The sequence below is a fragment of the Telopea speciosissima genome, chromosome 8 (assembly GCF_018873765.1).
Source record: "Telopea speciosissima isolate NSW1024214 ecotype Mountain lineage chromosome 8, Tspe_v1, whole genome shotgun sequence".
NCBI lineage: Eukaryota > Viridiplantae > Streptophyta > Magnoliopsida > Proteales > Proteaceae > Telopea > Telopea speciosissima.
Window position 1 is genome coordinate 17,025,687 of NC_057923.1, and position 27,461 is coordinate 17,053,147.

The window sequence follows — 27,461 nt, forward strand, 5'->3', positions numbered from 1 at the left end:
AGAAATAATGGAAAGAATAATTAGGTCTGAACTCAGACAAGAAGCAATGGCATATATAGAGGTCCTCTACTGCCGTGTGCGCCTCAGACACAGCAAGGTGCCGAAAAGATCCCCTCCCCCTGCCCGAGTGGGGGTAAGGCGGTTTTTACTGCCTTCTTGTGTCTGGGGATGGCACACGGCAGTAGGGACAGTTCGGCAGTAGAGGATCCGGATCTAGAAGGAATGAGGGAAGATAGAATAATAGGCTACCAGATTCAAGTGACTAATCTGACAAGGTAAATTTTGTTTTACTTCACGTTGAGTGGAGAGAATCTCTATTCTACCGGTGATGTGATCATGTAATTGGATTTTTGGGTTATCATCCTCATCCCCTATTGGCAAAGTTGAAAATATCACTCCTTAATGCAATGCGAAGCTACTGATGGGACGGGTGTGGAGATTCTTCTTCACCATGGGTGCAAAAAACTTCGGTCCTAATAACAGATTAACAAGATAATAAATTGAGTATAGTTTTCAGATCGGGTAACTTTACTCGGTCACTAGGAATTCCAATCAATGGGGTGTGGTTTGCTGGTTCTGTAGATCACCTACTAAAAACAAGATCTAATAGCTACATTCTCTTGTTATACACTTGCAACCGTCCAATAGCGAAGGAAACAATAGGGCATTGCAGGGAAGGAAGAAAAGGGAGAGAAGAAATCACAGGGAAGCAGAGAAGGGAGAATTCAAAATGGTAGGTGGGGGGAGAGAAAGGAGAGAGGAGAGAGAAGAGATCGCAGGGAAGGATGAGAGCAAGAGAGATCAGAATTGGGGTGGGAGGAGAGAGGAAATTCCGACTTGATTTTCAAAGCAAAATAGTTCTTAAGCCATTCAATCAATTGATGATCTAAATTTTGAAAAAAAGGGAAATAGAAGTCTAGTTAATATAGATTTTCTAACAAGTAACAATCAAAAAATAATGAAATAAGACTTCCAAAGGGCTTTGGCCGCATGTTCTTGTCTTGAAACGTGTGAGGACGAACAAACTCATGATATGAAACAACATTCTTTGCAATAGGATCTTTCTTAAGTTCGAGTATTGTTTGAAGGGATTGAACTTCCTTAGTAAGTTCAGTAGAAACAATAACTTCTTCTTGTTTGATCTCTTTCAATTAATTTTATGTTGTATAGTTGATGTTGCTTCAATTGGCTTTATAGGACTATCAAATAACAACTTTTCAAGACAATAGTTTGTTGTAAATATGAGAGCTTTAGCATTAGATTTACTTCAAGATTGAGAACACCTTGTCAAGTTCCATTCAATGATTCCTATTTTACAATGGCATGTTTACAAAAAGGAAACATGCAACATTGTGGGATTTTCATCCTCTCAAGTGCGGTGCACCACACTTATCAATCCAATCGTTAAAACATGTGCAGTGATGTCTTTTAATCCTTTCAAGTGTTGAGTGGATGGTTGGATTTTTAATTGTGGTGTAATGGGCAGTGCACCGCACTTGAGAGGATGAATTTCCAACATTGTGTCCCATCAAAATAAGAGTAAATAAAAAAACTCCAGAAAAATATTATCAACCGAAATAATGATATGATTTCATTAGTTGTAGACAACATATCCACAGATCACCATTGATTGGGAAACTAAACTTTTACTAGACCCTTCAACAATGAGTAGAGAAGAAGACTTTCTAATGGGCAAACAAACTTCAATTTAGAAAGTAAAGGTACTATGATCAGGTTAGGCTCTGATACTAATTTTTTTGGGGTAGAAAGTAGGCTATTCATTAATGCGCTCCCAATACCAAACAAAGAAAAAAAAAATACATAAAATAGATAGAGTGCATGATTAACGCAAGATATGGATATACGGTATCCAAAACCAAGGAATGGAAATTGACTCGGTCTCACATGCCATTGATTGGGTCATTCAGACTAGGGGTTTGGTCACAACCACTTCTCTAGCTAACAGGCTGTAGACACAACTAATTTTAAGCACATGCACAAAAGTGCCAATGGGGGACCCCATACGTGCCGATCAGTCCAACACCAGATTGCCCACGCGTGCTGACACGCTGCCACAACCTACTTTTAAACAGACTTATCAGATCGACAAAGGTCTGCTGGATCGACGAGTGGAGCTTCGATTGATGGTACGAAGACCACCAGAATCGCTGTCACAACCTACTTTTGAACAGATCTGTAAGGATCTGCTGGATCGACAAGTGAAGCTTCGTCCGACGAAAGGAGGGGGTTGGTGAAGATTGAATGGTGGCTAGAGCATCAGAGCAGACGATAACTTTGGTGCCACCAGCACCAAAGTCGTCATCACCTGCAAACACACAAACAAAGAAAAAAGAAAAACCTCCTTTGATTGGGAGCCCCTCGGTGTTGTCCACATAAAGGCCAGAAACTGAAACATAAACATGGAGCCCAAAAACTGCGATTGTTTGTCGACGATGGCAAAAAAACCTAATGAACCACAAAACGGGGGGCTTCAAGGGCAGGGAAGGGGGAGTCAAAAAGTATTGGCGGTGACAGCCACGGTGGGAGTAGGGCGGAAAGGGTGCGGGCGCAGATGGAGGTGAGGCAAGAAGGAAAGGGGGCGGGTACAAGGGTTGGTGGAGCAGGGCGGAAGGGGGGCTGTGGCCACAGAGGCAGTGAAACAGAGTGGAAGGCGGGGCGGTGATGATCGTTGTCGCTATCATCAGCTTCGTGGTCGACATCGTCTCTAGTAGCGGTTTCAAGGGTCATGGCGGAATAAGAGAAGGAGGGGATGAGAAGTAAGGATTATATGCACTAATGACGGAGAAATCAAACACGCACAACGGCGAAAAACCCTAAGATGTAGAAATCGTATAGCGACGAAAAACCCTAATGCACTAGCGAAAATCTCGACGATCAGGCGATCTTCGGTTGAAGGCTTGAGTAATTTAGGTTTTGTAACTTTTGTCTTCCATGGGACTTGGGAGAGAAGAGAAATAAGAAAGAAAACTGTCAAAGAGAAAGTTGAGATTTCGAAAGTGGAACTTGACTAGAGCTTCTTTTCGAATGAAGGGAAAACCTTAACGCACACCATGGTTTCGGATTGAGAACATCTCCCAATCAGAGACATAGTATTTGGAGACATTGAGAATAGCCTAAAACAAGCCCCCTCTCACCATCGCTCCTCCTCTGGAACACCGATTTTGTGACTTTCGGTGCTGTCCTTCTCGAAACCCTTAACCCCAATAACAAACCCTTGTTTAATACAACAAAACTTATGCTCTGATACTAAATTGATGTAAGATTGATCAAATTTAATAGAACTTATTGGCCTGCGAGTAATGAACCCACTAATGGACTGAAAGAGATCCCGATTTGATAGCTAGATGTGGACTAGATCTAATCTCAAATTTAACGGTCATATTTTTTGTAATGATTGATATTGCTAGATCTGAATCTCTATCTATTGATTAGAAATAATGGAAAAAATAGTCAGATCTAAACTCAGATGAGAGAAGCAATAAGGGAGAATAAGAGAAAAACACAAGAACCCATTTCTATTTTAGGTCTGAATAAGAGAGATAATATCAAGGTTAAAGATCCTTTAAGGGAAAGCCTGCTATGAGATGCTTTTACGGAGAAAAAAAGATCATTAAAGTTAAAACAACATAATGAGAATATCGATTTTACTTATGGGGGACCATATCTTTGATGGTTGAGAAATATTCTCTGATTGTTGGCTAAAAATTTGTTACACATATGAGTGGATTAAAGGGTTTATTAGCAAAACCTTATCCAAGAACATACCAAAAAATAAAAAATAAAATAAAAATTAAAGTAGGGTAAAAGAACGTTGTCTGGTCACATGGTTCTTGTGAAATTACTGCTCAACGTCTCCTAAAATAAGAAAGTCTATCCATGTTGAAGCAAGATTGATCAAATTTAATAGAACTTATTGGCCTACGAGTAATGAACCCACTAATGGACTGAAAGATCCCGATTTGACAGCTAGATGTGGACTAGATCTAATCTCAAATCTAGTGGTCAGATTTTTTGTAATGATTGATATTGCTAGATCTGAATCTCTATCTAATGATAAAAAATAATGGAAAAAACAGTCAGATCTAAACTCAGATGAGAGAAACAATAAGGGAGAATAAGAGAAAAACACAAGAACCCATTTCTATTTTAGGTCCGAATAAGAGAGATAATATCAGGTTAAAGATAAGGGAAAGTTTGCTATGAAATGCCTTTACAGAGAAAAAAGACCATTAAAACTAAAACAACATAATAGAAATCTCGATATTACTCATGGGGGACCATATCTATAATGGTTGGGAAATATTCTCTGATTGTTGGCTAAAAATTTGCTACACATATGAGCTTGTTAGCAAAACCTTATCCAAGAACATACCAAAAAATAAAAAATAAAATAAAAATTAAAGTAGGGTAAAAGAACGTTGTTTGGTCACATGGTTCTTGTGAAATTACTGCTCAGCGTCTCCTAAAATAAGAAAGTCTATCCATGTTGATGCAAGATTGATCAAATTTAATAGAACTTATTGGCCTGCGAGTAATGAACCTACTAATGGACTGAAAGATCCCGATTTGACAGCTAGATGTGGACCAGATCTAATCTCAAATCTAACGGTCAGATTTTTTGTAATGATTGATATTGCTAGATCTGAATCTCTATCTAATGATAAAAAATAATGGAAAAAACAGTCAGATCTAAACTCAGATGAGAGAAGCAATAAGGGAGAATAAGAGAAAAACACAAGAACCCATTTCTATTTTAGGTCCGAATAAGAGAGATAATATCAGGTTAAAGATCCTTTAAGGGAAAGCTTGCTATGAGATGTCTTTACAGAGAAAAAAGACCATTAAAGCTAAAACAACATAATAAGAATCTTGATATTATTCATGGGGGACCATATCTATAATGGTTGGAAAATATTCTCTGATTGTTGGTTAAAAATTTGCTACACATATGAGCTTGTTAGCAAAACCTTATCCAAGAACATACTAAAAAATAAAAAATAAAATAAAAATTAAAGTAGGGTAAAAGAACGTTGTTTGGTCACATGGTTCTTGTGAAATTACTGCTCAGCGTCTCCTAAAATAAGAAAGTCTATCCATGTTGATGCAAGATTGATCAAATTTAATAGAACTTATTGGCCTACGAGTAATGAACCCACTAATGGACTGAAAGATCTCGATTTGACAGCTAGATGTAGACCAGATCTAATCTCAAATCTAACGGTCAGATTTTTTGTAATGATTGATATTGCTAGATCTGAATCTCTATCTAATGATAAAAAATAATGGAAAAAACAGTCAGATCTAAACTCAGATGAGAGAAGCAATAAGAGAGAATAAGAGAAAAACACAAGAACCCATTTCTATTTTAGGTCCGACTAAGAGAGATAATATCAGGTTAAAGATCCTTTAAGGGAAAGCTTGCTATGAGATGCCTTTACAGAGAAAAAAGACCATTAAAGCTAAAACAACATAATGGGAATCTCGATATTACTCATGGGGGACCATATCTATAATGGTTGAAAAATATTCTCTGATTGTTGGCTAAAAATTTGCTACACATATGAGCTTGTTAGCAAAACCTTATCGAAGAACATACCAAAAAATAAAAAATAAAATAAAAATTAAAGTAGGGTAAAAGAACGTTGTTTGGTCACATGGTTCTTGTGAAATTACTGCTCAGTGTCTCCTAAAATAAAAAAGTCTATCCATGTTGATGCTCTTACGCGCACTCTCATTGGTCCCCACACTGGTGGTGGGGTTCATGACCAAACAATGATCTATTGCTCTTAAAATATTGAGACCCAATTCATCGAATGACATATTCGTATCCGATGGAATTTTAAAAATTAATATCATATTCGAATTCGGGTGTTTATCAGATATCCGAATATTATCTTATCCGATAAATTATTCGATTAATGAACGAATCTAACCAATATCGATTGCTGATTTCCAACTCTGAATACCATAATATCCTTATAAAAGTGTTTATAATAAGGGTAACATAGTAATATATCATATGTTTTTATAAAAATATTAAACTAATCACATTTTACAATCGAATAGTAAATTAACAAGATATTATTTGGATCTGAAATGTAATATTCGAATCCGAATCTGATTATCTTTTGAATGGATTCAGATATTTTTCTGAAGCCAAAATTCCAGATTCGAAAACCCTTAAATGGAATCGAACATGGATTTTCGGCTATCCATTTACATCCCTACCTATATGCCCAATGGTAGGAGGGGGGGGGGGAGAATCTACAATTACCGAGAGAAGGGCAACTCGGAGTAGTTGATCCCTTGACCTCCTGAGGGGCGATGCATTCAATTAGCATGCCAGGACCAACCGACCGACCAAGCTAATGGTTGTTTGCATTTTCTTTGCTTTCAAATGGGTGAATTTTAAATAGAAAACTTGTCAAATCCAAACCATTTAAGATTCTATTTGGAGTTTGGACCCAAGAACCCCCAAGGTTTAAAAACCTAGAATCAAACATATAATCAGATCGGAATTGGTGAGATTGATCCAAAACTTGGTAAATGGAATTGAAAAGAAGAAGCAAAGATTTCTATAGATCTATAATTTAATTTAATTTTTTGTGTGCTTCTGCTTCAAATGTTTTGTTGATCTTCCTTTAAGAGATAAAACAAAATAGTCTAAAAATGAAGATCTAAATACATTCATAGACGATTCAAAAAAAGGATTTGATAATCAAATATAATAGAAATCGAGCATAGCTAAAACAACATTAAAAAGACTGAAGCCACCTACAGACCCACCTCACTGATCCGCATGGGAGAGAAGTAGAGAATTATAGAGGAATTGAAAATTGGAAGACCCTTAGCACAAAAGGATTCACCCCAACCCCAAGCACACACTACCAAAGTTATGAGCTGAGAGGATTACTTCTTAGCTTGCTTAAAAAAACATTGTTTTTGTTATTCTAATCTTACTCGTATGTGGCTTAAGTTACTTTAATTTCGAAGATAAATTTAAATAATATAATGCCTCACTTCATTGCCCTATGTCAAAGCTTCAAATGTGCTTTGTGCCTGGTTGTGCACCGGATTCAGATTTTCTACGACGCGGGTTGTCCATCTTGCCGTGCTGCGTAGACACAAGGCAATGTGCATTGACCGCCTTACCCCTGCCCGAGCGGGGGTAAGGTGGTCATTGCACATAGTCTTGCGTCTACGCATCACAGTCAAGACAAGGCAGTGCATCGTAGAAGATCTGTGTTGTTGTGCACCATGCACAAGTGCACAATCGTCCGCAAAATCCTTCTCCTTATTTTTTTTTCTTCCAAAAATTTTGGGTCAGAAAATGTAAGACATGGAAAAGCTTTTTCTTTTTTTCTTTCTTTCTTTTTCACCAAGGTAAGGATGAAAAAACATTTTCTTCTCTTTTTGGTAAAAGAAAGTCTATTGAGAAGAATGAGTCACTCTGAATCCAAGGAGTGAAAATAGACCAATCAATCCTTCTCGTCAAGGAAAGAACTTTCCTGACCAAGGAGTCAGCTACGCTTTCTTTGGGAATATAAACAAAGGAGTGAAAATAGACCAATCAATCCTTCTCGTCAAGGAAAGAACTTTCCTGACCAAGGAGTCAGCTACGCTCTCTCGGTGGAATATAAAAAAGGGAGATTAACATGTATCAGTCTACATCAGATCGTGAGATGAACCGTTTTCGAGAAAATGGACTTCAACTTCAATGGTTCAACCATGTCCAAAGGCACCATTCAAGGAATCCGTGAAGACCGATTTTGATACCAAACGATTCATATTGCCAATTCCACTTCCTCAAAGGAGAAGGTCATTGTGTGGATTCCCTGTGCCTGTCCTGAAAAGCCTTTAACAATACTTGTACAAGAACATGATCCACGCTCCATTGTTTGCCTATCAATCCAGTTGAAAAATAAATGTGATTCTTGGAATCTAAAATTGGCATCTCCCAAGTCAAGTCAATGACACCTAGAAAAAAAGTCAAGTCAATGAACTCATGGTTTAAAATTGGGTAAAATTAAGCCAAAGAAGATTTGATTCAGTTTTAATTTTAAAACAATGAATCATTAATCGTTTCGGTTTAATTTCATGGTCAAAATAATTTGGTTCGAACCATATCAAATTGATTTAAAAAAAACATGATCAAAACACTCTCAATTGGCGAGTGGTGACACCCTAACACCATTTTTTCCCGCCTAAACCTAGAGAATAGAATGGTAGAAGTGGGTGTCGGTGCACCATGTTTTCATATGCTGTCATGCACACCACATTGTCTCACCTTAAATTAATAAAAGCAAACCATTTAGAATTCAGATCGCCGGTAGCAGCCATAGCAGCGCCCTAATGAGGTGCGGTGCAATGACCGCTTTATCCCTGCCCGAGCGCCTTGCCCAACAGGGATAAAGCGATCATTGCACCGCACCTCATTAGGGCGCTGCTATGGCTGCTACGGGTAGCAGGCCGTAGACGATCCTGATCCAACCATTTAACACCCTTATCGGGTGAACCCAATTAGAGGAGCACGAGAAATTGGGATTCACAGTTGTACCGAGAAATTGAATAGTAGCCAAGTGCCACCACCGAAACAGGAGGAAGAGTATAGGTATAAACAGAGGAAAGAATAAGCAAAGGAATCGATAAGCATTCCACCGTCCCAAAAATGGGTTAACCTTTTGGGATTGGTGGGTGGTTTGTGTGATTACACTTTCATCAATAAAAAAAAAAAAAAAAAGGGGGGTGGGGAGAATCGATAATCTAAACTCCAATAAAGAAAGGATGATGATGATGAGAAAGGCCATTGTTTGGGTTTTAGTTCTGGTGGGTTTTGAGTTCCAGAGGAGTATTAGTTCACAGGTTCCAGAGATTAGAAGGACAAGTTTTCCAGAGGGTTTTGTTTTTGGGACGGCTTCTTCAGCTTATCAGGTAATAAGGATTTCTGTTTTTCATTCTTTCCTGTTTCTCACACATTCTATTCATTCATTCATTCTAGTGGTTCCAAATTTCTTGGTTATAATTAAAATCAGATGGGTTTTGTTTGGTTATGGATTTTTCTCTTCCTTTTAACTGAGTTTTCTCTTATTCCCTCTCCCTCCTTTTCTTTTTCCATTAATCAGAAAATAATCTACATTCAAAGAGTACTTTCTTGGTATTTACTTGAATCTTGGAATCTTTTAATGCGAAAATGGAGGTTTTGCAGAGGCCATTAATGGCGCATTTGTGTAAGTTCGGAAACGGCAATAATATTGGAACGGATACGTATGACAGTCAAACAGACTGTACAGCAATAATACTTGTCAAAACTTCTGGCACAATAAAATGGTACGGCAATAATACGTGTTTAATACGATTGCTCTGTAAAAATCCAGGAGCAAAAATACGGGATATATTCACTATGCAACAACAGACATATATACCTAATAAACAGAATAATAGATCATCCATGATGTAACATCATTTGTTGAACCTGCAACATCAATTTACTGAACCATGTGTATAAATCCATGTCAAGGAAATTTTAACTGATCCTATATAGTCGAATTTAAATACTCATTATTTTACCAAAACCAGTTTACGGACCAAATCTGCCCTTGATCAAGGTAGCAATTTTTTAAGGGGGAATGTTTTGACTTGGAGCAAGTAGCTGCTTAGCTAAATCTTATAGGGCTCTGCTAATTGTCTAATTAAAAAATAAAAAATTAAACATATCATAATGGTGTAGAAAGGAAGTAGGAAACCTAAACCCCATTCCCTCTATCTTTGGTTTTTTGAATTTGACGAAAACAAGATGAACCCAATGGAAGGAAAAGAGGAAATAAATTACATGCGATCCAGTGTTTTAAAACCCAAAAGCACTCCTCAACTTGAAACTCAGAGATGGAGAAGAATGGAGGGGAAAACATCTTAACGAATTGCTATTGCAAGTGCATTGCTACAATCACCGGCCTGAAGAACGCTAGAACTAACGCTGCAATCGCCGGCCTGAAGAACGCAAGAAGAGGAAGAAGAGACAAAGAGGAATGGAGAAGGGGAACCAGCAGCTGGAGTTTCTTTGGTTTTCCGCTGGAGAAGAGACGAGGGTTTGGACGTTTGGTTAGTGATAGATTTTAGTTTAATTTTAATCTAACGGTTAGTATTTGATAAGTTTAACAGTTAAGATAGATTTTAGTTATATATCTAACGGTTAGTATTAGAAACGTATTATTCGTGTATGATACACATATTATTTGTGTATAATACGTCGACTCTTAATAGTCGCATATTTATTCGACTCTAAAATATTATACGTAATATGGCATATTTTCCATTCATACGTTCGGCTAGGAGTATAATAAGCGTATTTACTAACTATGGGAAATACCAGATATTTTTAAGAGTGACTAATGTGTCATTAATGCATATTTGTCGGATTTTATTCTGTAAGATTGATTTTTTTTTTTAAAATCTATATTCTTTAGAAAAATCTCTGAGACGACCTCAAGATTTACCGTTAATTACGAGGATTCGTGTCGGTTTCTCATTCTGTCACCAAATAAACAACGAACCAATCACCTCTGGCGCTTATTACAATTTCATATAGTGTTAGAATCTATGTTTGTTTGGGAAGAAATGGAGACAACCATCTAATCCTTTCCTTACCATTAATAAAATGAAGTGAAACTATGAGTGAATCACTGAGAATTTCAATCGTTATCGTCTACGGTTTCTGACCGGTGCGGTTCCTTAGTGCCTCTCACAAGGGAGGGGTGGGACCCATCTAGGGCACCTGACCGAACATTTTGTCCGGGTGGTGTCCACCCTCCTCTTGTGAGAGGCACTAGAGAACCGCACCGGTTCGGGAACCACGGGCTCTGGAATAGGATGGGCTGGGTTGGGCCACCATAACTGTTTGATGCTTTCATTGAGTTTGTCTGAATTTGTGGTTTTTGCAGTACGAAGGAGCCGTGAAAGAAGATGGGAGGGGACCCACAGTTTGGGACACTTTTGCCCATTCATTCGGTAATCTTCCATTTCCTACTACTGCTGATACAGCTAAAGACTAAAGTGTGCGTTATCTATTCCCCCTTTTCGATAAAGGGATCCACTTTTGCCACGTGCTTGTGTTGCAAAAAATAGGAGGTTTTCTCACTGATGTTTTGTTTTTTTTGGGTAAAAGGTTTTCAGACCGATTAAAAGAAAGACCGTATCCAGTGTACAAGGTTCCTGCGTTTAGGAGTTTAGCAGGGTCTGGAGAGAATTTTTATCACCTGCGGTTCCCCTGTCCGGTACGGTTCCCTAGTGCCTCTAATAAAAGGAGGTGGACCCCATCTGGGCAGTGTATTCGGTCAGGGGATGGAATGGTCATTTCAGCCCCCTATGAGAGGAACCGCACAACCATACCGGTCAGTGAACCTCAGGGGATAAAGGTCCGTCTGGGGAAGGTCAAATGTACGGAGCCTTACCCCTGTTTCCAAAGAGGCTGTTTCCAGGACTTGAACCTGTGACCAGGCGTTCAGCAAGTGAGCACTTGACCAACGCGGCAAACAAAACCTTCGTTTTTAGACTGATTCTGGATCTTTATCCCCTGTGGTTCCCTACCCAGTATAGTTCCTGCAATTCCTCCTCTCATAGGGGTGGAAATGACCACCTTACCCCCTACCCAAACACATTGCCCGCGTGGGGTCCTTCGTCATGACCCTAGTTAGTTTTTTTTTTTTTTTTTCCAAGTAGTGTTGCTTATTCTTAGAACTTTTTGTATTAGTTTAAGGGGAAATGTTCTTTTGTTCGGGAGAGTGGCTCCTGCGTGCATGGGAGCCAATGACAAAGCGTGCGTGGGCATCAAGTGAGGCATCATTTTGCACATTTTATAGGGGGCGTGACGGTCATTTTGCCCCATATATATGGATGCAAGACATACATTCCTGGACAGAGTGGGTTTTCCCTTGATTTAAATATATTAGTAATGTCAGTTAAATGATGATGTGGACAATAAGTTTCATATTTTCCACAATATAAATTATAGGAAAGAAAAACCTGAAAAGGCAATGTGGATCTTGCGCCTAGACATAGAGAAACGTAAAATGACCACACCACTCCCATGAAAAATAGAAATCTCACTCCTGTTGATGCTTTGTGCATACTCTCACCCTAAAGCCTCTCCTTAAAGAATGTATTACGTGGTAAATAAGTCAACAAGGGTGGGACAACACCCATTTTTGCCATTCCTGCCTTTTGTCCTCCAACCCCCACTTTAATCCTATTCTCTTGATTTATTGGAAAAATGTTTCTAATGGTATAAGGAAAGCATTCTATTATATGTAGACTACTTTTGTCGTTGAGAGAAAGTTATATTTTAGTATTATGATACTCGGTTAAAAAGTTTAGGATTAATGTTTCCCACGATGCTTAATTAAAATTGAAACTACATGCCCCCACCCAAAAAATTGTAGTTTCTTCTAGAAAATGTTCTAAATACCCCTTATTAGACAGGTTTCCATTTTCTGTTCCCCTCCTTCGTCCGAAACTCTACACTGGCATAAGAAGGAACCTACTCCCAAATGCTTGGATTTGGCTCCTCTCCTTGGAGGGCATCACCCAATGAGTATCCAATGAGGTATACAACGGTTGGGCTGTGCCGCACACATCCCGATAGTTGATTGGACACATGCCAAGATGTGTGTGGCACAGCACAGCAGTTGGATGTTTCACTGGGCAATGCCCTCCAAGGAGAGGAGCTCAATCCCAAATGTTTATTTTGTAGATTCGTTGCATGTTAATTGGTGCCCTATTACAATTGTTTGGCTTACCATGTGTATAGAAAAATTTTCCTTTGTTTCTCCTATGGCCCATATATTACAAGAAGTTATTTTTTTCGGCTTTTATATTTGAATTCTAATATTGGATTAAAAATTAACCCATGGGTACTATTATAAATAGATAATCGTAATGGCGTAATGGCCTTACATGTTCGGTCATAATCTTATGGTTGGAAAAACTTAGTATAATCTGATTTGAAATGTTTTGGAGTTGTATAAATAATTATGTTAGATAATTATCACAAAGTTTCCATCTTAGATTTAATTTTGATTTCTCTTTCGTGTTAAGACTCAAATTCAATGAAATAATCTCCAACTCAAGTTTGATCAGTTTTAAGTTTCTAATCTAATAACTGCGTCCAAGATTGGGCTCCTCTGCAGCGCCGGACCTCTTATGGTCCGGCACCAGAGCTCGCCACGTGGATGAATTCCCATTTGGACCGTGCAGATTGAGCTGAAAATCCGGATTTTAAAATTTCAGAAATCCTTCAGTACATCGCATGTGCACCATACTCAGCTATGCTCCAATGCTCCATCGATCCATGCCGTCCAAATGGTAGGAGCTCATCCATGTGGCAAGCTCCAGTGCTGCGCCATAAGATCTCCGGCATACCACCATGCTACAGAGGAGCCGGATCCCTAATTCCAACCCAAGGGAAGGTGCCAGCCTAGCACTCTAGCAAGGACCATTGTCCCCAGGCCTTGGGATCGAATCCTGCCTTCGCAGCCATCTGCCAATTCCAATATGAATCACCCAATTCATGCGATCCAATACCGATTCCTCAAACCATGGATTGGAAGGGAAGGGGCAATTATTATTAAGCAAACAAAAAATAGAAAAAGTCCTAAAGTATGCCCAGCCCAAGCTCAACCTTTCCCCTGGGTTTTTTACTTTGGGCTTTTCTGTTTTGGGGTTTCTGAAGCCCAATCCAACCTTACCAAAAAACAAAAAGCCCAATTCAACTCGACCTCGGTGTATATTTTAAACCCATCCCTAAACCGAAAAGCTCAGAATGTCATCCAAGCCATTTTGCTTATTTGTCAGCATTCCATTGGTCAAATATATATAGGTATCTCAATCAGTGGTCCTTTGTGGTTCAGGTAATATTCATGATTTTAGTAATGCTGATGTTGCTGTGGATCAGTACCACCGTTATAACGTGAGTCCTCTCTCTCTCTCTCTCCCTCTCTCCAACTCAATATCATTTGGAAAAATATTGGATCTAGATCCTCTACTGTCGAGCTGCCTGGCAGGACCGTGCTGTCCAGACACGGTACTGCATGCAATGACCACCTTACTCCCACTCGGGCAAGGCATTTGGGCAAGGTCGGCAGTAGAGGATCTAAATTAAAATATATTGGTTCTGGGCTCTAAGGAATGTAGAGAGAGGAGCTTAATATTAATTGGGTGTTTAACGTGCAGGAAGATATACAACTTATGAAAGACATGGGAATGGATGCCTACCGCTTCTCAATTGCTTGGTCTCGGATTTGCCCTAGTAAGCAACATTAACTACTCATCATCAAGCCCACTCTCGTTTTGAACTTAATTAATTGCTTTAAAGATTGGAATTGCAATTGAAACTTAACTCATTAAAACATGGATAATTAAAAATATTTGAGAAAATTACACCCCCACTCCCCTGAACTAGGGTCTTATTACACTCTTCTCTCTTCTTTTTTCAAAAATTACACTCATACCTCCTTCGTCAAGTGTGTAAAAGATCATTCGTTTTACCCTTAAACCAAAACATCCCACATCAAAGGAAGATGACACGTGTCAAAACAAAAACAAGCAACTATTTCTCAAGGTTTTTTTTTTTTTGGAAAAAAAAATGTGGGACCCACATCATCTTCTTCAATTCGCCCTCCTCAACTGTTTCCTTGTAACCCCGACCCAATCCTCTTTCCTCTAACTCCAGCCCCACACTTGCTGCTGGAGCAACCCATCACTCCTCCCCCACCCCAACTCTTGCTGTCGAAGCAACCCATCTCCGCCCACACTCTTGCTGTTGGTGCAACCCATGTCCCCGCTCCCACCCCTACCCCTACTGCAGGGCCGAGAGCTGGGTTGCGCCAGCAATAGGGGTGAGGACGGAGTTGTAGAAAAGGGGATGAAGTTCAACGGTTATTGATTAGAGAACTCATTTCTCTTGTTTTAGAATAGAGGGTAAAAACGTAATCTTTCACCATTAAAGGGTATTTTGGGCATTAAATGAATTAGCCCTTATTGACGTCACCATTTAACGGGCCGTTTGTAACACATTTTAAACTGTAGGGTAGGTGCATGTAATTTTTTAGAATATGGGAGAAACGGGGTATGTGTAATTAGACTATAGTTCAGGTGAGGGGATATAATTTTTTTAAAATATTTTCTTTATTGTTGTAAAAAGGAAAAATTACTACTCATATTGCTCTCTTATAGATGGCAGTGGAGAAGTAAATCAAGCAGGAATTGACCACTACAATAATCTAATAAACGCTTTACTGGACAAAGGTAATAATAATGCAAGTATATTCCAGTAACAACCTAGATCAATAGATCGAATTTAAAGAATTTGAAGTGTAGGTGTAGGAATTGAACCATATGTTACTCTTTATCATTGGGATCTCCCTCAAGCCTTGGCAGACAACTACAATGGATGGCTCAACCCTCAAATCATGTAAATTATTAATTTCTCTTTAATTTTTGATTATATTACTTACGATCCTAAATGACTGAATTATGAAATTAATGAAGTTGTTGTCTTTACTACAATATAGATAAGACTTTGCAAATTACGCAGAGACATGCTTTCAGAAATTCGGGGACCGGGTAAAGCATTGGATCACATTCAATGAACCTCATTCATTTGCATTGCAAGGGTATGATCTAGGTCGTCATGCGCTGGGTCGCTGCTCCATCGTTCTTCACCTATTTTGCAAAGCCGGAAATTCAGCAACAGAGCCTTACATAGTTGCTCACAATATTCTTCTTTCTCATGCTACTGTTTCTGACATTTACAAGAAAAGATACAAGGTAGGTAGTAACCCGATGTAGAGACATATAGTTACTTGGGCACCTTCTCCTTAAAAACTAGCTTTTAATAATGAGTTCTACCCAAGTCTCTAACAAGTTAACTTTGATACTCTTCTTATTTTTATTTGGATCTCTAACATAAATTGTTACGACGAACACATGCAGCCGAAGCAACATGGCTCTCTTGGGATATCGTTGGATGCTATGTGGTACGAACCAATGACGAACAATGATGAGGATATTGAAGCAACACAAAGAGCTCAGGATTTTCAGCTTGGCTGGTAATTATATATGCTTTATTACATAAAACAGTAGCTACTAATCAAACTGGTAATTAAGGGTGTCAATCGGTTTGGTTTCAGTTTGGTTTAAGAAACAAAATGTAGAAATCAAAACCGAACCGAGAATAGGAATACATCTTCAAAACCAAAATCAAATTGGCTCGGTTCAGTTAGGTTTGGTTTTGTTTTGTTTTTGGTTTTGCATTCAACTTCTTAGTGAGTTTTAATTTGATTTCATATTCTGTTTAGGTCCTATTTAAAATGTTTTGGCCAACTTTTTTACAGCTTTACCAATAAAAAACCCTTATTTGTTAGGATAATAGTTCACCAAACTTTTCTCAAAAACCACAATGGAAAAGAATTTATCATCCATATTTGATATGTAATTTGGTCCGGTTTAATGGTTTTAGGCATGAAACCAAAACCGAAAGCAAACCTAGGAAATATTCCAGCTTTGGAAATCAAAACCGAACCAATTTACTTCGGTTCGTTTTTGGTTCGGTTTTAAACGGCCGATTTCAGTTCCAAATTGAAACCCTTGATAACTGGCTTGATATACATTTGATTCACTTTAATTTGTTAATTACAGGTTCATGGATCCCTTGTTTTTGGGGGATTATCCAAGCTCAATGAGAAGTAGAGTAGGAAGTAGGTTACCAACATTTTCCAAAGCTGAGGCTACTTTGGTTAAAGGATCTCTGGACTTTGTTGGCATTAACCACTACACAACATATTATGCAAAGACTACTTCCACCAATATAATGGGTGTTTTGTTTAATGACACTCTGGTGGATTCTGGAGCAGATACACTTCGTATGTTAATTTCTACCCCATCTTTGTTGTTATATTACTTTCTTCTTTTTTGTGTTCATTTTGTTTTTATTAATTAGTTCATGCTAACAATATATACATATTTTTTCAGCATTCAAATCTTGGAAAGCAATAGGAGAGAGGGTAATCCAAAAGAGAATTAATATTGAAATTTCAAAGAATTTATTTTATTTTATTAATGAAGAAAAGTTCTCTTTGGGGGAGTATACCGGTGTTGCGTCAGGAAATCGTCAGATGGTCCTTCGAGTGCCGTAACCTACAAAAGAACTTGGGTGACAAAGGCGAACCAGTGTGGTTCTGGCCTAGAACTCTCTGATGCCTAAGTTAGATCTCTCTGAGAAAATAGATGAATGATTAGAATTCAAGATGAGTTGATGGGATGAGATACCTCTGCTTTTATAGCAGAATATGGCGGTGTGGAGAGTCCCAGTTGATGGCGAGTAATCCTTCGTAGTTGATAGAGTCCCTAGGTAGTAGGGTTCGTCTTTGGTTGGTTGTCTCCTATAGGTGGTAATGTCCTTATAGGGTTGATGTCTTTAGTAGATGGACGCTGATACGTTGTCAGATAAGGTGCCTGGTGTTTGTGTCCGTTTGGGACTGTACAGCTGATAGGCGGTGGTCTAGAGTCCTGGAGATGATGTACGTCTTGTTGATGGCGACAGTGATACTTTGATCTTAGACCAGGGTCGACGCTTGTGCCTGTCCGAGGTCATGCCTGAGGGTGGTCATTCAGATCGGCGCCCGTGGAGGGCGGTCATTTGGACCGGCGTCCGTGGAGGGTGGTCATTCAGATCGGTGCCCGTGGAGGGCGATCATTTGGATCGGTGCCCGTGGAGGGCGGTAATTTGGATCGACGTCCATGGAGGGTCCTTCACTGGTTCTGTCATGGTCCACTTCCTTGGGTTGGGACACTTGGCGGCCTCTGATTGGTTGGTGTGATTTTGGGTTTATCATTTGCCCCCCCACTCTCTTGGGTCAAAATGTCCAAGAGAGTAGACTTTGTCTTTTTTACACTCACAGGCAGTTTGTTGTGAATTCCTTCTTGTCGGAGGGTGTACCTGCGAATCATTTGCTGAAGTGGGAGAGGTTGTGGGTTCAAACCTCTCCTCTCACACCTTTTTGTCTTTTTTCCCTTCTTTCTCTTTTTGTAGATATATTTCCTTTTCCTCTCTCTTCCTTTTTCACTTTTCATCTCTCTCTTACTTTTTAGCTTTTCACTTTTTTCTTTTGCAATCTTCTCCATTCTTTGCATTTGCCCTTTGTTTTTTGGTGCCCGCCAGATGTTCGCTTTTGGGTTGCAAGGAACAGTAGTGCTTTGCATGCTTTCTTAATCTTGCTTGACCATTAGCATTGGGTTTGGTGGCCTAGCTTTGTGCTCACAGTCGCGTTAGTTGCTTGTGCCTCGATCCTACCTTCACACTTTTTGGCTCTTGTCGTGTCCACGCCCTATGCCACTAGTCCACGCTTAGTAAGCAATCAGCGCCCATGTGAGGTCAGCGCCTGTGCACTCGATCCGTGCCTGGTGACGCCCTTTCGATCTATGCCCTTGTTTGATCCATGCCCGCGCTTGATCTGCGATTGGTGATGCCCGTTTGATCCATGCCTAGTGACGCTCGTTTGATCTGTGCATGCGCTGGATCTGCGCCTGGCGACGCCCATTCGATCTGCTCTTGGTGATGCCCGTTCGATCCACGCCTGGCTACGCCTATTCAATCCGTGCCTGGTGATGCTCGTTCGATCAACGCTTGCGCTCGATCTACGCCTGGCGAAGCCCGTTCGAGTCACGCCTGTCGATCTGTCAATCCGTGCCTTGGAGGAGGAGCTCCGTGGCATGAGGCAGAGTCATAAGGCTGAATTGATCGAGGCTGGCGAGCGAGCCGTGGCCGAGTTCTAGAAGTCCTCGGCGCTCATGGATCTATTCTACGAGAGAACTAGGGGATATATGATGCGGGGTTCCAGTACTTGGCCGCCTACGTTCTTGAGGAGAATCCTGGTTATGACTTCTCTCGGTTCACAGGTGTTGCGGCGTTGACCTTAGCTGCAGCTGTGGCCACTAATGTTCCTACAGGGGGGAGCACTATGGTGCCTGAGGAGGGTGTTACTCTGCCTGATGAGGGCATTGCTCCTGTAGAGGAGGGTGTGGCACGCCCGCCTGAGGCTGAGATGGCTTCCCCTCCAGAGGAAGATGTGACTCCCCCAACGGAGGCTTCTTGACCTTCTATGTACATTGCATGTCAAACCTGTGGATTCTAAACTTTGAGTTGTAATTATTGTGACTTCCTTGTCGTGCTATTTGTAGTTAACTTCTTATCTTCTTCTCATACTGTTCTTTATTGTTGATGCGTATGGTCTATTGACCTTCTTGGTAGTCATTCGATCTCGGTGACCTAGTGCTTTAATGGTTCTCGGACCTTGTTGGTCTGCGGTCGTTGGTGGTCTACGGACCTTGGTGGCCTTGTGCCTTAGTGGTCTACGGACCTTGATGGGATTGCGCCTCGGTGGTCTACAAACCTTAGTGGCATTGCGCCTTGGTGGTCTACGGACCTTAGTGGCATTGCACCTTGGTGGTCTACGGACCTTGATGGCATTGCACCTTGGTGGTCTACGGACCTTGGTGGCATTACGCCTTGGTGGTCTACGGACCTTAGTGGCATTGCACCTTGGTGGTCTACGGACCTTGGTGCTTGAAAGTGCTGAAGTAGATGGCAAAAGTAGACGGATGTAGCCCCGAACAAACCATTTACTTCAAACTCCCAAAAAATTTTAAATCATTCTTGAAAACGAAATGCGATACTGGCTGAAAGTCGACTACTGCTACTTTACTGGTAGTATTCTTCAAATGCTCTGAGTTCCAGGCACGGTCTACCTTCTTGCCCCCCGGAGTTTTCAAGTGGTAAGTCCCTGGGCATATATGCTTGGAAATTATGTAGGGTCCTTCCTAGTTGGTTGTCAACTTGCCCTCCTTCCTTAGCTGTGATGCTCTAGCCTTCTTTAACTCTTTCTAGCAGTGTTCTGTTTGTCACCTCCACCTGACCATTGGCCTGTGGGTAGGCTACTGATAGAGGTCGATAGTCAATGTTGTAGAGTTGGCAAAAAGCCTTGAACTTTGGATGTCACTTTGGTGGTGGGTAGATGGGGTATTGGGGTGAACAATTGACATTGCTCGCAAGTCTTGGCATACTGTATGACTTCTTCTTGCATTCGTGGCTAGTAGAACCCCTGGCGGAGGACTTTGTAGGCTAGCGCTCACCCTCCCATGTGGCTTCCGCATATCCCCTCATGGACCTCTGCCAGAGCGTACTTGGCTCCCTTGGGTCCTAGGCACCTGAGTAGTGGTGCAGTGACCCCCTCTTATATAGTACCCCGTCCACGACCGTGTACTTTGAAGCTCTCATCCTTATCTTTCTTGCCTCGACCTTGTCCCCTGATAGGACATCATTTTGTAGGTAGTTGAGTATAGGGTCCATCCAGCTTGGACCCTCCTCAATCTCGAGCCTTGGTACTTGATCCTTGGTATTCGAACCATCTCGAACTCGATGAACTTCTCAGACTCTGCCTCTAAACCTCGAACTCGTGACAAATTTGACCTCTTGTACATCCCTCTTTTTTTTTGTATTGACTCGAATTGGTCTTTGGCCACAGACACATCTTTGCTCGAACCTCGACCTCGAACCTTTGCGAACTCTAACCTCGGACCTCGAACCTCTATCCTCAACCTCGAACCTCGTCCATGGCCTGTTGCCTACGGTCCTTAGATGTGGCAATTTTTTTTTATTTTTTTATTTTTTTTTGTTTACTTGATTTGATCTTTGGCCACAGACACATCTTTGCTCGAACCTTGACCTCGAACCCTCATGAACTTCGATCTCAGTCCTCGGACCTCGAACCTCGTCCTCGAACGTCGACCTCGAACCTCGAACCTCATCCATGCCCATGGCCTGTCGCCTACGGCCCTTCTTTTTTTCTTGACTTGATTTGATCTTTGGCCATAGATACATCTTTGTTCGAACCTTGACCTCGAACCCTCGCGAACTTTGACCTAGGACCTCGACCTCGAACCTCGAACCTCGTCCATGCCCATGGCCTGTCGCCCACCGCCCTTGGCCGTGGCCCCTTTTTTTTTGGCTTGATTTGATCTTTGGCCACAGACACATCTTTGTTCAAACCTTGACCTCGAACCTCGTCCATGCCCATGGCCTGTCGCCCACGGCCCTTGGCCGTGCCCCTTTTCTTTTTTATTTGATTTGATCTTTGGCCATAGACATATCTTTGTTTGAACCTTGACCTCGAACCCTCGCGAACTTCGACCTCGGACTTTGGACCTCGAACCTCGTCCATGCCCATGGCTTGTCGCCTACGACCCTTGGCCATGGCCTTTTTTTTTTTATTTTTTTTTATTTTTTTTTTTTTTTTTAACTTGATTTGATCTTTGGCCTATCTTTGTTCGAACCTTGACCTCGAACCCTCGCGAACTTGAACTTCGACCTCGGACCTTGGACCTTGAACCTCGTCCTCGGACCTCGATGGTTGCCTATCGATCAAGGGAAAAATTTTGTCGCTTCTGTTGGACGGGCTTACTGTCTGAGTTTATGTGTATCCTATGTTTGACTATGGACCGGGGTATGCCTGACATGTCGGAGGTTGACTATGCAAAGACATTCATGTTTGCTTGGAGGAGACGCCCAAGCTCATCCTTCTTTTCTTTGCTCAACAATGAGCCAACCTGTACTACCTTGGAGGGATCGTCCCTGCTAAGAGGGCATGGGACGAGGTCCTCCACTGGCCTTCCTCTTCTCTCTGTCTGTTCATCTCTCTGGTTGCTAACAAGGTTCTCCATGCTCAGCGTCATTCCACGGGTGTCGCCATTGTTCTTCTTGACGAAGGTCACATAACATTCTCTAGCTTTCATCTGATCTCCTCGGACCTCGCCCACCCCATTCTCTGTAGGGAACTTCATCTTTAAATGGATGGGTGATACAACTCCTCTAAGGGCTATTAGAGATGGTCGCCCTAGGAGGCCGTTGTAGGATACCACGAACTTGACGACCATGAAGTTCACCATGATTGTCATTTGTCGAGGGTGTTCTCTAAAGGTGACAGGCAACTCTATGGTACCTTTGATGGAGGCGGTGGCACCCGAGAACCCATGGAGGTAGGTAAGCTCTGGTTTGAGTTACTCATCACCAAACCCGAACTGGCGGTAGGCTTCGAATGAGGGCACGTCCACAGACGCCCCAGTGTCTATCAATATCCTGTGTACCGGTCTATTGGCTACCTCCACCTGCACTACTAAGGCGTCCTCATGTGGAAGGCTCAATCCTTCCAAGTCTGCATCCGAGAATGAGATTACTGTCTCGGTCTTGGCTATCTTACTCGGCTTCTCTGCTACTCCCACGAACCTGGCATGGGCTTTGGCCTTCCAGGTAGACTCCTACCCTAGTCCTCCTAGTATAGTGAGGATGGGGCCTCCCTTGGTGCCACTTGGCTCTGCTGTATCTCTCTTTTCTTCTAGGCGATCTCTTTCCCTATCTTGATCTGTCCTTCTTTCTTCCCTTTTTGGTTCCTCTCTTTCTTGGTCACGACCTCGACCTCCTTAGCTCGAATGGCCGTCGCGTCCTCCTTTCACATACATGTTCAAACTTCCTACCCCCACAAGCTGTTCTACCTCCCTTTTCAGTTGGATGCAATCCCCTGAATCATGCCTTGTGTCTTTATGGAAGAGACAGTACTTGTTGGGGTTACGCTTCTCAGGTCATGCTAGCATGGGTTATGGCCAATGTAGTAGGTCATAGTCCTGGATCTGCGACCTGGTGGTATTCAGGGGTGTGAACTCAGGGCTGCTTGCTCGATTACTTCTCTTTAGGCGATGGTCGGTCCTTCCTGACTGGCGATCGCCCTTCTCCTGTCGACGCTCAATCCTCGACCTCTTACTTTTTTTACGGTCATCCGACGTCGACCTCTTGTTAACTTGTGGCTCGGCCTCGATCACCTTCTTTCAAGCCTATAGTACCTTGACCATGTTGGAAAACTCGTTACACTACTCCGGAAGCTCCTTCATGGTCCTGATCTCATGATGTGCCAGGTCTTTGATCAAGTCCAGGTCTCTGATGCCCCCAGCCAAGGCTGCATGCTGGGTCTGGTCGTCCAAGTCTCGGACCTCCAAGGACTCCTTAGTGAACCTACTGATGTACTCCCCGAGGGACTCCCTAGGGTTCTGTATCACATTCAGTAGATTGACCGTGGTGTTCTTCTGCTTGACACTGCTCTGGAAGCGGGTGACAAACTGTTCACATAACTTTGCAAACGAACCTATAGACCTCGGTCGTAGTCTGGAAAACCATAAGGTAGTTGCACCCTTGAGGGATGCAGGGAATGCTCGGCAGGAGACCACGTCCGATCCATCGTACAGGGTTATCTTCCCATTGAAGTAGTTGATGTGATCATTGGGGTCCGTGGTACCACTGTAGAGTTCGAAGGTGGGTAACCTGAACCTGGAGGGGAGTGTGGCTGCCATGATCTCTACCGAGAATGGATGCTGTCCGGGGATCGAGTGTGTCTCGCCCTTAGTCTACTTCTTCAATCCTTCCAGCTTCTCGTCCAAATCTTGGAGTCTCTTGTATTGCTCTTCATCCTGTGACTGTCCCTCACGTCTGGCCGGACGTTCACTGTGACCTTGCTCTCGTCCTCTTCTTGAAGTCCCCTCCCACCTTGAGTGTTGGCGGGATGGTGAATGGTCACATCGCGATGAGCCCTGGCATGAACATGAGGGGCATTCTTCTCGGTAGGTCTGGCTCCTCCCTGGTGTGTGACTTCCTCCTAGTCGACCTTGGAACCCTGACCTCCTGATAGACCCTTCTGGGCTCGGTACCACGGATTGGTGTGATGGTGTTCTCCCACGGTCTGACCGTACTGGAAGGTCCGCTGTTCTCCTGGGAGGTTGGGAGGGATCCCCCCACTGTCTGGTGTACCTGTCTAACCTATCACTCCTAGGAGGTGACCTCCTAGGGCTCTACTCCTGTCGAGGGACAAGATCTGTCCTTGACGGTGGCAACATTCTACGGCGGTGGGACATTGCACACTGTCGCAAGTAGTCTCGAAAGAGTCGCTGGTAGTCAAGAATCTACCTCTGCAAGTCATTGATTTGACCCACAGTCGCTGGTGCATTAGGATCAAGTGCTGGCTCCACGGCTGCTTCGGGGTTGAAGTCGACTACCTCAACTTGTTGATTCTCTGGGACCTCCCTCTCCTGAGAGATAGGGTCATTGGCTCTACGACGCGAGCTCTCTAGAGGAGGTGATCCATTCCCCTCACTCGTAGCATTGTTGGTGGAGGGAGCAGTCTTCTTACCCCGTGTTGCCATTGAGTGATGGTGGAATCGAGCTAGTAGGTACAATGGCTAGCGTCGTTCCCACAGACGGAGCCAATCTGTTGCATCAGAAAATCGTCCAATGGTTCTTCGAGTGCCGTAACCTACAAAAGAACCTGGGTGACAAAGGAGAATTGGTGTGGTTCCGGCCTAGGATTTTCCGATGCCTAAGTTAGATCTCTCTGAGCAAACAGATGAATGATTAGAATTCAAGATGAGTTAATGAGGTGAGATACCTCTGCTTTTATAGTGGAATGTGGTGGTGTGGAGAGTCCCAATTGATGGCGAGTAATCCTTCGTAGTTGATAGAGTTCCTAGGTAGTAGGGTTCTTCCTTGGTTGGTTGTCCCCTACAGGTGGTAGTATCCTTGGAGGGTTGATGTCTTTAGTAGATAGACGCTGATACGATGTCAGATAAGGTGCCTGGTGTTTGTGTCTGTTTGGGACTGTACAACTGATAGGCGGTGGTCCAGAGTCCTAGAAATGATGCACGTCTTGTTGATGGCGGCAGTGATACCTTGATCTTAGACCAGGGTATACGCCTGTGCCTGTCTGAGGTCACGCCCGAGGGTGGTCATTCAAATCGGCGCCCGTAGAGGGCGGTCATTTGGATCGGCGTCCATGGAGGGTGGTCATTCGGATCGGCCCCCATGGAGGACGGTCATTTGGATCGGCGCCCGTGGAGGGCGGTCATTCGGATCGGGGTCCGTGGAGGGTCCTTCACTAGTTCTGTCATGGTCCACTTTCTTGGGCCGAGACATGTGGCGGCCTTTGATTGGTTGGTGTGATTTTGGGTTTATCAATCGGCCATGCTAAGACACAAAGGGGGCAAAATGATTGCCTCGCGAGAAAGGGTTTCAAAATAGATCTGCCTATCCAGAAGTCATTTGACCCAACTGGTCAAATAATGTGCTAGGATGAGTGCTGATCTTCTATGAAAGATCATGATCCTAAAAAGAGTTAAGGCGGAAAAAAAAAGTAAGACCCCCATGATACTAACGCGTGTGCTCTCATTGGCCCCCCATGCACACAGGCCACGCTCCCCCACCGAGAATGGTGATCCTTTATTAATTATTTTTATTAATTATGATTATATGTTGAATTGCACGCATCTTCTATGTGGTTATACATTTTTCCCCAAGGGATGAGAAGTTTGATGAATTACATTAAGCAGAAGTATGGGAATCCTCCAATAATTATCACTGAAAATGGTAATCCTCTTCTAAATAAAAAGAATTGATAGTTTGTCACCATTAATTTTAGATAAGATAATTAAAAATTTTCCTTTCTAAATCTGTTCTTGTTGTCTGACAGGGATGGATGACTCCAACAACCCATTAATCTCCATTAAAGATGCTCTAAAGGATAAACAAAAGGATAGAGTATCACAGTGGCTACCTTTCAAACATGCTAGCTTCTATCAAGTATGTATTTCTATATTTTGAAGGAACCTAACCCTTTTTTTTAACCTAAAACTAGGGATGTAAATGAATAGCCGAAATCCGTTTTCGTATCCGTTTAGCACTATCCAAATCCCTCGAAAGTTAAACGGATGCGGATACGGATAGGCTATTGCTATCCAACCCCCCCCCAAAGCTATATTTACATGTAAACGGATAAAATATCCGATCTGTACCGTGTTCGTATCCGTTTAGCACTATCCGAATCCGTCCAAAAGCTAATCGGATGCGGATGCGGATATAGCACTATTCGAGTTGAATCCGATCCGTTTACATCCCTACCTAAAACCAGTAAAATCTGAACTCAAATGTAGGGAGAAGAAGCCAATATCCTCTGTGTTTCTGATTAATGCAGGGAAGTTGGGTGTAATGTGAGAGGGTATTTTGTATGGTCTCTACTGGATAAATGGGAATGGGCTGCAGGCTACACATCAAGGTTTAGTCTTTTCTTTGTGGACTACAAAGACAATCTCAAGCGATACCCCAAAGATTCTATTCAGTGGTTCAAAAATTTCTTGACTTCTTAAGATTCCAATCATACTGAATTTGCAATGGAAACCCATTAAATATTCAGTGATTAAAGAAAAATTGATACACGTTGTACAGACTATTCTTGTTGTTTGGGCTCGGGTTTTTGGGGCCCATTTTGTGCACCTAATCTTCAGTACTCAAGGTCCGGATTTTTGGATTCACAATAAATTAAAAAATTTAAGCTATATTTGATATGCATTAAAGAGAAATGAATTAAAGTACAGAAATGAATTTAATCTTCAATACTCAAAGTTTTTTGGGGCCCATGTGAATGAAAAATGAATTAAAGAGAAATATATATATATATATATATATATATATACATACCAGTAGGAAAACAAGGATCTTTAACTATTGTGAACTTGAATGATAAAACATGCAGAGAAAACAGCGGAAAAATAAAATAAACTTGAAGTATACTTGCAGAAATATAAATTTGTGTGTGCTTAGCAGGTGCTGCAGTCCTTAATTTGGACCGATCACTGCACTCGGAGGGGGTAACCCTCGTTGGTCTACCGTTTTGCAGGTAGCCTTCTGCTGTGATTGGAGCCGGCTGAGCCGGCCAATTTGAGATATGAAGATATTTGAAAATAAAACTTGAATTTATTTATTACTTTGAGAGAATCTTAGTTACAGAGCTTTTGGGTAGAAGAAGCTTGGGTACAGGTAAGGTTACTGGGTAACTTATTGGTACGTTGATGGAAGAACTTGTAGCCTGAGATAAAGGCTAAGGACTTGGACGAACACTTGGAGAAGATCCTAGTTCTTGATCTTCTGTTACAGGACTTGACAAACTTTTACTTTGATTACAGTCTTTTACAACTTGAAAAAGAAAATTAAAACTTGAAGTTCTACTTAGAACTTTTGATGTTTGATCGAAGGTTGGAGATGAGTTGCAGAGCTGCTTCTCTATCTTCCAAAACTTCCTCCTCCTTCTCAACGAGACGGAGAGGTTTCTTAAAGGAAACTTGGCTCTTGGGCTTCAGCCTTATCCGAAACGAATATTTGGAGGCACGAGGCTCTTGGAGTGGAAAGAATAGTGGGGACACGTGCCATTCCATGTCTGAGGGACAAACTGTTTTCCACTTTGTGTACACACTCTTTGAACTCAACGATTTTAATTGCCGAGTTGTGGCAATAGTATGATAGGCAT

General features: G+C 41.9%; 1 pseudogene; it reads left to right on the forward strand.

Moving 5' to 3' along the window:
• The window catches only part of LOC122671324, a 37,540-nt pseudogene extending 11,173 nt beyond the window's left edge, over positions 1–26,367 (forward strand).
• The last annotated feature ends 1,094 nt before the right edge of the window (positions 26,368–27,461 follow it).